Source organism: Rana temporaria, chromosome 2 (genome assembly GCF_905171775.1).
Source record: "Rana temporaria chromosome 2, aRanTem1.1, whole genome shotgun sequence".
NCBI lineage: Eukaryota > Metazoa > Chordata > Amphibia > Anura > Ranidae > Rana > Rana temporaria.
The window spans coordinates 258,681,220-258,696,768 of NC_053490.1; the positions used below are offsets into that span (position 1 = coordinate 258,681,220).

The following is a 15,549-nucleotide window of genomic DNA, read 5'->3' on the forward strand; positions in this document are numbered from 1 at the left end:
TTATCTTAATCCATTCTCTTAATGCATTTATCTTAGTGCATGTGTATATATACAGGAAGATTTGTCATAATAAATAATGACAAACACAGCAAGAGGGTGTTGTTCTTTACTAAACATTAGTACAATTATTTATATTTTGGTTTACCTAGCTTTTAATCTGTGCATATGGGGTTATTTACTAAAGGCAAATCCACTTTGCACTACAAGTGCAAACTACAAGTGCAAATGCACTTGAAATTGCACTTGGAAATGCAGTCGTTGTAGATCTGAGGGGGACATGCAAGGAGAATAAAAAACAGCATTTTAGCTTGCACATGATTGGATAATAAAATCAGCAGAACTTCCCCTCATTTCAGATCTACTCCTCAGATTTACAGCAACTGCACTTCAGTGCAATTTCAAGTGCACTTTGCACTTGTAGTGCAAAGTGTATTTCCCTTTGGTCAGGGGCGGACTGAAAACTCATGGGGCCCCTGGGCAATAGAAGATTATGGGGCCCCTGGGCTTACAGATGGCCACCACGCCAGGAGGCAGTGCAGAGGCGGGGCAGCTAAAATCTCAGGATTTTCACATCAAAAGCATGTCGGTTTCGGACATATTAGGGACAGATGTAAAAAAAAACATAGATTTTTACATACTGTCCCTGGTTTTACTGAGCCTGGCAACCCTGATGGGGCCCCCTAGTGGCATGGGGCCCTCGGGCAGTGCCCGAGTGACTCAATGCAAAAACAAATCTCCTGCGCTCCGGTATTCTTTGGAAAGATTTTTCAAGAAAAAGGTGATACTCAATAGCAACTCAATTAAAAGGTATCTTCCAAAGTCTTGCAGCCCTCCTCTGAATCGCTGGAATTCACAAAACTAAAGGAAACAAAAGAGGAAAAACGGAGGGCGCACCGACCTAGTGTGATACTGTTTGGTGGATTTTATTAAATCAATAAAAACAAATCATAATACTCACAAAAGGAGTGTTAAAAACAGGCCTTGAATCACAATGCAGCAAAGAACCAACACCATCGGCATAGCACGATATTGTTTCGATCCGTGACCGTGGCTAGGGCTAGCCACGGTCACGGATCGAAACAATATCGTGCTATGCCGATGGTGTTGGTTCTTTGCTGCATTGTGATTCAAGGCCTGTTTTTAACACTCCTTTTGTGAGTATTATGATTTGTTTTTATTGATTTAATAAAATCCACCAAACAGTATCACACTAGGTCGGTGCGCCCTCCGTTTTTCCTCTTTTGTTTCCTCGAGTGACTCAATGGTCAGACCGCCCCTGCATTTCGTAAATAACCCCCATAGCCTCTAGGGGTTAGGACTTAAATTTACAACATTGCTTATACAGTATAGAGGTCAGGAGTATAATGTGCAACAAAGCTTATACAGTGGAAGGGTTGCAGTATAATGTAGAACATGGTGTATACAGTGTAGCGTTCGGGAGTATAATGCAGTGAATGTAGTGCAGGGGTCATGTATATTGTTTAACATAGTGAATGCAGTGCAGGATTCAGGTCTATAATGTACAGCAAAGCTTATACAGTGCAGGATCAGGAATATAACAGTTTATACAGTGCAGGGGAGATGAGTATAATGTGCAATATAGTGATTGCAGCATGGAGGTCAGGAATAGATTGTATACAACACAGGGCTCAGGAGTAAATGTACAACAAAGTGAATGCAGTGAAGGGGTCAGGAGTATGAAACATACAACACGGGGGTTTATTTACTAAAGCTGGAGAGTGCAAATCAGGCTCAGTTCTGCATAGAAACCAATTGGTTTCCATGTTTTATTGCCAAAGCATTATTGAACAAGGTTAGAAGCTGATTGGTTTCTATGCAGAAGTGAGTCTGATTTGGCACTCTCCAGCATTTGTAATTAAACCCCACTTTGTACAAAGTGCAAAGACCAGTAATATTGTACCGCTTACTTCTTGTCAGTGGGAGAAATGATGCCTCATAGTTGGTGTAAGGGAGTAATACACCCTCACCATTCGCATCATAAAATTGTTAGCTTTCCTTTGCCCTCCCCTACAGAGAACCCAAGCCTGGATGTCTGTGTGGGTGCACTGTGTGGATAGTGCAGGTTCATAGTTGTGCACTAATGCAGGTCTAGGCGACACCTGAATAAGCACATTACCTGCACACCCTGTTTTCATGTTTCCTCCCATATTTGTGACAGTGACTCCAGAAAATGCGACAGGAAACAGCTTCAGTGCTCAAATTAAACTTGGCACAGACCAAAGATCATATTCATAATTGCCTCCTTCTCACATATTCAAACTGTCTGGCTGGCAGGAAAGTGCTTTAAATAAAAAAGCTTCCCGCCAGGCCAGCTCTGAACTGTGTATGTCGAGCAGTTCTGTAATCGGCTGGCTGCGGAACTGCGCATGCACAGTTATGAGCCGGTGACAAGGGGATTTTTTACAGGCACCTTTCTCCTGTCTACGGACAATTATGCAAACCATTTTGTAAAGTGTCTATAATTCACTTTAAAAGTAGCTCTGTGAAAATACAACATAAATGTAGATGCTATAACCTTCTCAAAATAAGTCTATTTAAAACACCACACCCAGTGTTGTTCCTTGGGATATTACACACGTGTGTCGCTGCCCTTTAACAAAAATTCTGTGCAGTCCTCCTTCTTCATGTAAATCTCCACTCCTCAGATGGAAACTCGCCACCTTCAAATGCCTTCCATTCTCATGGTTGGCAAATCAGCTTTTTCAGTTAATCCAATCAACTCCAGAGCATCAGGCAATCACTCCACAGGGTAACAATACATCAAGTATCATATACAAAAAAATGAAAATGAAAAATGTATTTAAAAAATATAGAGCTGCTCACATTTCTTAAAAAAACATTATACGTTTTTGATGTAAATCGAATAGTGTGTTCTCATATTACATCTCACCACCGGCAAACACTCCTTGTTCCCATACCGGTGTCTCCTCTAGTCGTCGTGTAGCCTCTGACAATTATAAACAGAAGAAAAGTGACTGTTTTTTAAAAAAAACTAAATTTATGGGCAGTTGGCAAAACTGTTTTGGACCTAAAATCATTCAATAATAAGGGAAATACCTGGCATCAGTGGATATCCAAGGTGCCTATCTGCATGTTTCTAATTTTTCTTTGTGCTGCGCGGAGAAGAAAAAATCCACTTCAGTTTGCAGTGCTCTTCGGCCTATCCTCTGCTACCAGAGTGTTCACAAAGGTCTTGGCACCTCTGCTGGCATTCAAATCTGGGGCTGTCTAGACAACCTTCTTTTCCCGGTCAGTTGTCAGAAAATGTCCACAGGTCAATTAAAAGAAAAGTTTGGGGTATTAAAATAAACAAATGTCTATTCTCATCTTTATGCTGCAGCATCAATCTGATGCTACAGCTATCCCCCATCTGGACCTAAACCTGTGATCTGAGCGATTACATGATCTCTCATTTCTGTCTTCATGGAGAGGAGGGCAGTATTTAATGTGTATTTGCACATTATTTTAATGCAGTTCTGATCTCTGGCTGCAGCATGAAGTGAAACAGTTTGGCTTCTCTGCCTTTTGGCTAAGATCAAGTGTAGTATTTGTTCTTATCAATTTTGTGGGAAGAGAATGGAGTCCTCTCTATGGCAAGGGGGGCGCTGTCTCGTGTCCATCCATTTGTACCTCACAATGGCTCTGAGGCACTCTGAGGCATTTCCTCCACTTCCCTTTTTTCTTATGTTTTTCTGTCCATTGTTTTTTGCACATACATAGTTTACACGACTAGTTGGAGGGTAAGTCCTCAGACTTGCCATGAAAGTCCTGGGGGGAGGCCATGTGGCCTTTTAGTAATTTTCCCCCTCTCTCAGGAGGTCTCCCTTTGGGGAAGCCCCACCTACTACTTAGGTAGGCATTGCTTCAGCAGGCCTCCTGAAGAAAGGGGTCCACCCAGCTTTGGTAGGGTGGACCCCGAGAAGTTCAGCTCGTTTGGTTGTACTTCTCCTATGGGTCAGAGGAGTGCAGTTCGTTTTGAAGTCTGCTCTCTGCTGACGTCACAGAAATCAGTCCAGGCACCGCATCATCCCGACAATGGAAGTCTAGACCTGCCAGGTGCCTGGACTGACTCCCGTCTCAGCCTCTCAGCGAGCTGCTGAAAGCCTAAGACAGCCGCTCTGCCCCCTCCACAGCTCAGTGCTCAAATGAGCGAAGAGGGAGAAGAGCAGAGAGCTGTGACTGACCGTCTGCAGCTCTCTGCTAATGTCGCTCTGAAAACCGAGTGATTGGCAAGGTTCGATCACTCGGTTTTTTAGTGCAGAGGCACCAGGGGAAAGATTAAGCATCCTACAGATGCTGCATCCACCTAAGTATGAATCTAAAAAAAAAAAAAAAAAATTCCTTTACTTTTTTTTTTTTTTATTTATTTTTTTTTTTATGAATTTTACTTTTGTTTAGCAAGGTTTATGCAGTATTTACTGAGTGCTTCTTATTTTTCGGTAAATGATATATATCTATAAAATATACTACCTACTTGAGCTTTTCAATACCAGATGCGATATTTGGATACGTGACCCAAATATCTCTCCTTTAGCGAACTGAGCCCCCAATCTCATGTAATGTATGCCAAGAAGGGTATTAGTCAGAGCTTTTTTTCTCAGGAAAAAGGTGCAGGAACTCAACCACGACCGGTTCAGATTTCACAAACAGTAGAAGGGTCTTAAAGGGGCATTAAATACCAGAATTGCATTACATACAGAGTGCAGAGTTCAGGGGGGTACAAAGCTGTCACTTGTAAACACAGAAACCAGACTTCTGTGTTTACAAGTGATTGTGGTGAGCAGGCACCAAAGGGTCTGAGCCAGAGGTGGTGGAACTGAGTTCCCCCAAGTTCCCCCTGAAAAAAAGCCCTGGTATTAGTATATGTAAAATATATAAATAATGCTAGGCATTATTTTTTGTGTTGCATGTCCTTTTTTAAACACATTTATAGACTAAAGAGATCCTTTTTGTGTTCGGTATGAATACAGTGGGAAAGAACAGATGACACGTAGGAGGTCAAGCAAAATTGAGAATTTAGCCCTTATGCTGTACACAGTATTATAATGACTGCTTTATATACAGTGACCAATGCTTATAAATGATACCTCATATATGATCTGGCTAGTTATGCAGGAAAGCTGATGGGGTCACATTGTTAAAGCTGAATCATTTTAAAATTAACAATTATTTTTGTCTGCCACTGTTTTTTCTTGTGGATTCAGAGTTTAGATTTTTTGCATCCAATAAATCCAAATGGTAGCATATTTGCAGATGGAAATATGTTCTCCAGCTGTGGAAAAAGGTTTATGATTTCCTTATCTTTGTATGGATTCCTGACTGTAAGCAGAAACCCCTGAGACAATCACCTTGCTTCAGGAGGTAAATTCAGTAAGGCAGTGCAAAATATGTAACCTGACAGAATTCAGTTTTTGGTTGTGATGCAATGTACCGCAATAGGGTGTAATATGGGAAATGTTTAGTTTGGTGATAGATGCTTTTTATTGAGTTCACATCAGTTTGAACTGTGGTTAAGGGCTAGGCAGCCCACTTTTTTAGGAAATAAAATAACATCCCACAAATAATTGCCCACGCAGGGGTGTATTCATCAGTAACACATAGCGAAAAATGCTAAGCCACCTGGCTCTCTCTTCAGCAGCAGAACCGCTGCTCTTGATACTGATCCCTCAGACCTGGCTCCCTGAACTCTCCTGGCTTGTTTAGCCTTGTAGATTACAGCACACTGCTGCACAGGCCCTCTCCTGGTCACTCCAAAGTACACCGACAAGCCAGGCTTCTCTGCTCAGACATAATACTCTAGCACTCCACACTCTGTATTAGTGCAAACCCTGTGCGTCTCTTTCCTGTACTCGTGCAGTGACAGGGCCTAGCCCTGTCACAGTAGTTTCAGAGTGGTTGTTGGAAGACCATTGCAAATTTAGAAAGGCTATCTCTCACTTTTCTAGCCACATACTTTGTAAAGTATTATTATACTGTAGCAACTGAAAGGAGAGAATCATAACATATGTAATAGCAATGGCAGGTGGCAGACCTCAGAACTCAGTTGATGTCTAGCTGTTAAAGCTGAACTCCAGCTAATTTGTAAAAGGCATACTGTAAGTTGAGTCCAGCAAGGTGCATGCCACCTCCTGGACCTATCTTTATTTTTTTTACATATGACAGGTTTATGCAGCTCCCAGAAAACAGCTATTCCTCCCCTCCTCCTGCCCAATCACTGAAGCCTTTGTACTATGTGAACTCATTTACCAGATACAATGTGAATCGGCAGCAGAGGGGAGGGGTAGGCTGAGCTGCTGTGTGTGCTTTTCTCCTCTTAGAGCCCCAAGTGTCTGTTTCGAGAGCACCATAAACCTGTTGGATGCAAATATTTATTTATTACCGGTACTTTTATAGAAGTTTCAATTCATGCAGTGCTTTACATATACAACGTATATATTCAATATTCACATCAGTCCCTGCCCTCAGGGAACTTAAGGTCCCTAACTCACATTCACACACACACACAAGGATCAATTACCTATCAGGAGGTAGTGCCATCCGAGCAGGAATCCAAACTCCATGCAGGTGGTTTTCTTAAACAAGCTGGATGTCACCTAGTTTACAATGTACCAAAAGCAGGTTCTATTTAGGTTTTCTATGACTCTTTTTTGCAATTGGTAAACTGTTGTTCCCATAATATATCTTCCTATACTTGGTTATTGAATTGAAATGCTTAATAATTTGTCTGTTGCATCGATTGATACACACAGGGTATTTCATAAGTCTTAGGCCCGGTACACACGAGCAAACATGTACGATGAAAGCGGTCCGTCGGACCGTTTTCACCGTACATGCCTGCCAGAGGGCTTCTGTACAATGGTTGTACTAACCATCGTACAGAAGTCCGCGCGTAAACAATACGCGGGGCGTGTCCGCGTCGTCGCCGCGACGATGACGCGGAGACGTGGGCGGGCCTGCCATTTAAAGGCTTCCACGCATGCATCAAAGTCATTCGACGCATGCGAGGGACGGCGGGCGCCTGGACATGTACGGTAGGTCTGTACTGACGACCGTACATGTCCGAGCGGGCAGGATTCCAGCGGACGGTTTTAAAACACGTCCACAAATATTTGCCCGCTGGGAAAAGGCCCGGCGGGCAAATGTTTGCTGGAATTCGGCCCGCTCGCGCCTACACACGACCTAACATGTATGCTGAAACTGGCCCGCGGACCAGTTTCAGCATACATGTTTGGTCGTGTGTACGGGGCCTTAAAGGGTAAGAAAACGTTCCCACAATATATATATATTTTAAAAATCAAATAGTTGTTTTCATTGAAGTTGTAAAATGGTTTACAAAAAGTGAGACCAACATTTTTATACCCCCACCCCCCGACAAACTCCCCCTAATAGCGTGGTAATAGTGTGGTTTTGTGGTACAAAAAAATTACAAACAAGTGCTTGTAGAACTTAAAGTCATTCTTAAGGCTGAAAAACCTTCTGTTTGCAGCAGCCCCTGGAATAAGTTACTTGCCTGCGCCCCATCTCGATCCAGCGATGTGCACGAGAGCAGCGGCTTTCCCGGGTCTCTTCCTCCTCATTCATTGGCTGAGACAGCAGTGGAAAGTGGGTGGAAATTAAAAAAAAAAAGGTGGTGTAGTGCTAAGGGGGGTGTGGTATAGAGTGGTAAAACACACTCTTTTCTGTGATGCAGTAAGGCAGTGCATGATGGGGTATGACGTTTCCTAAATGGTCACATGATGATACAAGAAGTGATGAGCTCAGAATGCATTTTTTTTTATTTTACCAGAGAGTTGCAGATTCAAAGGTAAATGAGAAATACGCACATTGTGATGGCTCAGGCAGAAAAGACCACTGTTTCGTTGGAATGGATTGGACATAGCACAGTGTAAGTGTATCTGCAGATACTGAGATGTTGTGTCATCCACCTGGTCTGCTCCAATCAGCTCACAGACCCCCTGCTGATTGCAGTGGAATCTGCCCAGTGTGAAAGGGGCCTTAATAAATATTAAAGTAAGGATAAAGCCTTATACACACGATCGGACTTCCAACTGACTTTTTCATGGATTTTGCTCAGAATGGGCGTTGGCCGTGAACTTGGTATGCATACACACGGCAGGACTTTTTCAGCCAACTTTCACCAAATCACATGTTTTTCAGCTCTTTACTGTTACCCTGTGGGCAACTTCTGCTATTGTTGTCTGATCATTAGCATTGGTTCTGAGCATGAGCAGTCCGTGTTTGGACTTTGAACTTGTGTACACACGATCGGATTAGCTGACGTAGGACATTTGTTGTCGGAAAGTTTGTTCGTTTGCACACGGTCGGATTGTCTGAAAAAACAGGTCCGTCGGACATTTGTTGACATAGTCCTTTCATGTGTATGGGCCTTAAGAATGACGGCTTCTTGGCTTGCACAGTAAAAATCCAAAGAAGCACCGTGGACAACCCCTATATTTCAACTCTAACAGGTTTCCAATAGGAGTTCTATAAACAAGACATGATGGAAAGTACAGTACTTTGCCAAAGCCTAAAATATGGTGTGCATTTCTTTTCTCCCAACAGTTATTTTTACATATTTACCTGGAATATTTCTCTTCATTCCTGAAAAAAGTTTTTTAACCACTTAAGGACCGCCTCCTGCACATATACGTTGGCAAAATGGCACGGCTGGGCACAGGCACGTACCTGTACGTTGCCTTTAAGAGCCCAGCTGTGGGTCACGCGCGCCCTGGTCAGAAGCTCCGTGACCGCGCCCGCCGGACCCGCGGACCGGTCGCCGCCGGTGTCTAGTGATCGGTCACAGGAGCTGAAGAACGGGGAGAGGTGTGTGTAAACACACCTTCCCCGTTCTTCTCTGTGGCAGTGACACTGATCGTCTGTTCCCTGATATAGGGAACGACGATCAGTGACGTCACGCCTACAGCCACACCCCCCTACAGTAAGACTCACTCCCTTAGGGCACACTTAACCCCTTAGCACCACCTAGTGGTTAACACCTTCACTGCCATTGGCATTTTCACAGTAATCAGTTCATTTTTATAGCACTTTTCGCTGTGAAAATTACAATGGTCCCAAAAATGTGTCAATTGTCCGATGTGTCCGCCATAATGTCGTAGTCACAAAAAAAAATCGCTGATTGCCGCCATTACTAGTAAAAAAAAAAATATTTATAAAAATGCCATAAAACTATCCCCTATTTTGTAAACGCTATAACTTTTGCGCAAACCAATCAATAAACGCTTATTGCGTTTTTTTTTTACCAAAAATAAGTAGAATACGTATTGGCCTAAACTGAGGAAAAAAACTTTTTTATATATATTTTTTGGGGGGAATATTTATTACAGCAAAAAGTAAAAAATATTGCATTTTGTTTCAAAATTGTTGCTCAATTTTTGTTTATAGCGCAAAAAAATAAAAACTGCAGAGGTGATCAAATACCACAAAAAGAAAGCTCTATTTGTGGGGAAAAAAGGACGCCAATTTTGTTTAGGAGCCACGTCTCATGACCGCGCAATTGTCAGTTAAAGCGAAGCAGTGCAGAATTGCAAAAAGGGGCAGGGTCCTTTACCTGCATAATGGTCCGGGTCTTAAGTGGTTAATGTAAAAAACAAACTTTTTTTTTTGTTTTGTTTTAGCATTTACCTAAATCTAGCATTCAAATCATTTTAATACACAGTATAATTAAGCAATGAATGATAGTGAAGATGGTGCAAAAGTTTAGCTACAGCCATTAGTTGAACACCTTACAGTATTGGCTTACTGCATAAAATGGCTTGCTCTGCTAAGCTTGGGTTAGTTGTAAAAATAGCCTTCGTTAATGTAAGCACGGGACTTCCCCTTTTAAAAGGATTAATTAGGCAAGCATTCTGACATACATTTCACTTTAATCTCCCTCTAGCATTATCACAATCCTAGCAGCATTACCATGTTGTGTTCCCTTTTTGTGTGCAGTATGTAATCCAAGTACAATTTGAAAAGTGGCTTTAGAAAGATGAACACAATATGCACACTTTATTCGACATGTCAGTCACACATAAATATTATGTAACATTCTACATTTCTGTTTGCGAGATTTACTCTTATACAAGGCTAATTCGCAGGAGCTGAGAAAGATGGGGGTATAAGGCCTCATTCAGGGCCCCTTTACACCAAAACGCTCTGTGGGAAAGGTGCGTTCTGTGTGCATTTACTGCACGTGAAATCGCTGTCCTTGCAAGATGCACACAGGTGCCAATTTGTTAATGGCACCTGAAAAACATCTTTGCATTTGCGCCCACCAAATCTCATGGGTACTGCAGGACTATGTGGTTTGGTCCAGTGGAATCTAAAAAAAAAAAAATAGTGCTTGCACTTCTGTGTTCCCCTGCATTTTGCAGCCCATTAAAATGCAGGGGCTGTCAAAACTGCCTGGAAACGCACATGTTTCAGTGTGAACCGACCCTCACACCATATATGCATAAAAACTGTTTTTAAAGGGTCACTAAAGGAATTTTTTTTTTTAGCTAAATAGCTTCCTTTACCTTGCTGCAGTCCTGGTTTCATGTGCTCATGGTTCGTTTTTGCTTTGATGTTGCTGTAAATCCTCTCTGTTCTGGACACTTCCTGGTTGCCTGTTTCCTGATAACCACAGTACTGGGAGATTTCTCACGGTGGTCACTAATCAAGGAGCTGTGTGTAAAACGAAACTGGATTGGTGCTGAGGAGTTTTAGACAAAGTATCACTGCTCTCTATTGGCTGACTGCCCTCTAGTGGCTCTCTGTACATCAGAGAACCAGCAAACAACAGCAAAAACGAAACTACACTGCAGGCACATTATATGATTGTTTTTTTATCTATTTTTAATCATTTTTAAAAGGAATCAGTTAACTATTATGTCTCTGTGCCCTGTAAACAGTCATTTCAGCTAAAAAATTTTTTTCCTTTAGTGACCCTTTAAAGAATAAAAAACACACAGGTTTGACTTGCATAGAATATTTTGGGCTTGTTCATGCCATGTGCTTTCCTGATGATGCAATAGCGAAACGCGTAGAGGCTGTCGACACATACAAGGAGGGGGAAGCATATTAGCACGCCAGGATCCCTTGTAGCGACACATGAGGAGAGAAGCGGGGCATGCACACATTCTAGGACGCTATTTAAATGCTGGTCAGCGGCTTTTAACAGTTGACACTGCCAAAGACACTCAGTGCCGGTTGGAGGCACTCTGTATTGTAAGTGCAACTTTTTATCTTTTTTAATAAACAAGTTTTAATATACTACACCATGATGAGCCCCTTGTTTTTGAGGATTTAATGATATCTTGTAAAAGGGAGAAGGAGGCAACACCCACTGACGGACAAAGAAAAGACACCACTTTGGGGCCTAATATTATCTGGGGTCTGGTGAGTGTTGAGTTTAACCATTGGTGATGGTGGCACATCTTTGTCGGGTGGAAGAGACAGTTGCACTTTTTTGTATACAGCATTACCAGCATTGAACTCTTTCTATACTGGAACCTATTGTATAAGAGCAAGATTGTCTGTCATTGGACTATTTTCGGTGCAGCTGGCATATTGCACATTTCATTGGCTTCTTGATTATTTTATTTTTATACATTTTATTCATATATATATATATACATTTTATTGCATTGTTTTTCATTGGACTATTCACAGTGCAGTGGGCACATTGCACATCGTTTGTTTTCTTGAATAGCTCTCATCGTTATATATATTTTTTTGCATTGTTTGTTTTCACTATTTAGTTGGCTAGTAGTAGCAACAGTAGCCATTTTTCCTTCACAGGAGCACCATGGCATATTGATGTGTATGCCGATACACTAACCAAAAATCTTTTGTTTACATTTAAAGTATTGAGACATATTTGTATATTTCTATATATTGTTTGTATTTAGTTTATCTACACTGAATATTGGGTACACTCTGTCCCTGATATATTTTGTCACATATGGTGGATAGTGCACTATATCAGTTCACATTTCCAGAGATTGAACCCTCTGGATAATTACATCAGCGCAGTAACATTTTTCTTTTATATGCACATTTAACCCCTTTTTAGGGTTTACACAGTACTGCAGCAGATCACGGTTTTAAATTTCTTTTGCGCCGGTGACACCTATAACAATTTTTACAGTGGGGGAGATGTGGACATTTCAGTGGGGGAGATGGGGGGAGAAGTGGACATCACAGTGGGGGAGATGGGGGGAGATGTGGACATTACAGTGGGGGAGATGGGGGGAGATGTGGACATTACAGTGGGAGAGATGGGGGGGAGATGTGGACATTACAGTGGGGGAGATGGGGGGGAGATGTGGACATTACAGTGGGGGAGATGGGGGGAGAGGTGACATTACAGTGGGGAAGATAGGGGGAGATGTGGACATTGCAGTGGGGGAGATGGGGGAGATGTGGTCATTACAGTGGGGGAGATGTGGACATTACAGTGGGGGCAGATGTGGACATTACAGTGGGGACTATATATGGTGGTGATCCGAAAAATTATCCGATCCGTGGCTCTGATCCGCGGAACTATCCGAATCGTGAGTTTTTGATCTGTTGCATCCCTATTAATCACCGGTCACCAATGTAAGGAGCATTTTTCCTACTAGTCCCCAATTAATTGGTTTTAGCTGGCTTTCCAAGATCTGAAAATGATTTTAGGGGGTTCCTCTGGGGTACAAAGGTTGAGAAAGACTGTGTTAATAATAATTCTGTACAAAGGTATTTTAACTGTCTTTATGCAGACGGAATGACAGCTAGATACCATACCAATTATCATATTATTATAGCTTTCCTGAGCTTCGTTTGTTCAATCCGTTCTGACAGGAAGAATTCTCCCATTTTTTTTTGTGTTGCTGTTTATTTAAACTGATTTCCCCTGTTTTTATAGGCACATCAGTCATATATTTAATTTGGTGACACATCTCTATGTAACAGCACAGATCCTTATTGCTTTAGTAATTCTGACACAGCAGGTGCTATTAATCCTCCCTCTCTCACAGTAATAATTAATCAAACTCTCTGAGACCAGAATCATTGCGGTTATTTGAAATATTGATTTTTGAAGTCATCTCTGGTGAATTCTAGACAATTGATATTAACTGTCTAGAACCCTACACTATTTTCATTCACCATCAGTGTATATTTTGAAATGCTCTGTACAGCTTTGTTTATATAGAAAGTATCTGCTTTATCTAACCTAGATTATTGTAGACTTTGTACCGTGTTTTCATAGGAACAGAGATAAGCAAATTTTTCAAAATTCCGTTTTTTATTGGGTTTGTAAGAGTTCACCTGCTGGTATTTAAAAGAGGTACCATCACGTCCTAAAACAATATTACATGACATGAGTAAAGGAGCAGTTGATTCTGTATTTTTTTTTTTTTTTAGCGCTAGGCTTACACTAGTGCGGTTGCGATTTACACTGATATCCAGTGCGATTATGTAGTGCAATTGCGTTTTTGATACTACTGTGACGCATCCCTGCGTTTAGCTAGCAGGGTTCAGTCATTAGTTGTTAAGGAGCCGGCACTCGCCAGCATCCTAACAACCAGTGACTTAATCCATACTGTCTACAACAGGGATGAATCATTGATTGTTTTAAGGAGCCACCACATGCTGGCGAGCTAGCAACTTGCTGACAGCAGAATGTAAACAAATGAGCTGTCAGTGCAAAATTAAAAATGAAGGCATGACCTTTCCCTAGTCTAGTATAGATTTTAAGGGGAACCCTACTCTAAAAAAAATGGTATGGGGTTCGCCCGAAAATTTATTCCAGTCCCTTATTCACCAAAAAAACACAGTAGTAAATAAAGACACAGGCAAGTTTTGCCAAGTCCTTTATTAAAAAAAATAAAAAAATTGCCCAATGCACATTCATTAATAATCACATCATCCAGCAATGTACGTAGGTCCACGTCAATCACAATGATGGTCACAAACCCGCACAAAATAGAAGACACAGAATCATACAGCCATCATTTAGGCATCATGCACACAGGCATAAAAAATGCTGTTTATACAGATGTTTGGTGTTTTTAATTCTAGCCCATAGAAGCAACTCTGTTAGCCTATGTGTCCATGCACATTTGGACTTTTACAGGCATATTTGTAGAGAACGTTTACAGACTGGAAGAAAAAGTGAGTTTTTGAAAGGAGCTTTTGAGCAGAAAAAATACTTGCACCTCAACGTCTAGTGTACTGTGAATTTTAAACTGATGAGCTGTAAAGGGGATTTATGGGTTCATGTATGTTATACTTGCCTCCACTGTGCAGTTTGTTTTGCACAGAGTGGCCCAGATGGTCCTCTTCGGCTCCTCCCCACAAGAGCTAACCCCCTCTAGGAAGCGTTCTCCCGAGGAGGTTACCTTGCAGGTGTGCTCCCGTGTGATACACATGCCGGCCATAGCCGTCAAGTGTATGACTCGGCCCCGCCCCCGGAACGCCACGTCATTGATTTGATTGACAGCAGCAGGAGCCAATGGCTGCACTGCTATCAATCTAACCAATGAACAGCCAACGAGCCGTTTGGAAAGCGACGCGGGAACGAGCCCACAGAAGTTCGGGGCTCAGGTAAGTAAAACGAGGGGCACGGGAGGGCCGGAGAGTACAAACACGAAGGTTTACAACCACTTTAATTTGGCATCTATGAAAAATGTTGGGGTATTGTAGTTTTTTGCTGCTTCACAGGTACTTGAACTTTTTAAGCTTGACATATTTGGTATCTATTGACTCTACGCATAATCATTTTTTACATTTTGCAAAACAATTGGGGGTTATTTTATGTTTATATGCACCGAAATTAATGTGAGTGTATTATACTAAAAACATTTGAAAATGACAAGTAATTGTGCAAAATAAAGAATTGCAACTAACCTGCTCTTACAGCATGGTCCCAGTCATCTTCTCTTCTACCCTAGAATGTGAGCAGTCCTCGATGATGCAAGACCATTGGCCTTTGTAAGTGATAAAAGTGGTGAGAGGTTTGGTCTCGGGGACCCATTGTCCAGAACTGACAGGGAGAAAGCCTAAAGGACCATGGAATAAGCCAAGTAACAAGTGACAATTTGAATTAAACTGGAGGTTTTGTTTGCACAACATCTAAGTGGAATCTCCACTGTCTAGTGCCTGTCTAGTGCCCTCTGGCCACATGGGCATCTGAAGATGCCCGAAGTTTCCCCGTGAAAATTCCAGCAAACTAAAGTGGCAACTGCCCCAATTTATAACTATCTTTTAGAGTAATGTGCACATTGTAACGTGCTAACTGGTAAGCGCACTGGGAAAAAAATTATCTTTTTTTTTTAGTCCTCCGCTGGCACTCCTTTTTTGTCCATTTTGCTGCATGCCCCCATAGCGAGCTGCTGTCTATGGGGACACTCATGCATGCTCGCTTCTGAGCCCCACTCTGTGTGTCCATAAGAGACACAAAGCAGGGCTCAGCTCCGCCCCCTGCTCCCTCCTCATTGGCTGTGATTGACAACAGCCAGTAGCTCCCAGTGCTGTGTTTAAGCAAAATGAGGAGGGAGAGAG

At 42.0% G+C, this 15,549-nt stretch overlaps 1 protein-coding gene and 1 pseudogene across 1 annotated transcript in view; both read left to right on the top strand.

Moving 5' to 3' along the window:
* PPM1E (protein phosphatase, Mg2+/Mn2+ dependent 1E) overlaps positions 1-15,549 on the top strand; it is a 313,369-nt gene that overhangs the window by 91,523 nt on the left and 206,297 nt on the right. The gene's annotated exons all lie outside the window — the stretch shown is intronic.
* LOC120929994 lies at positions 3,531-3,646 on the top strand (annotated as a pseudogene).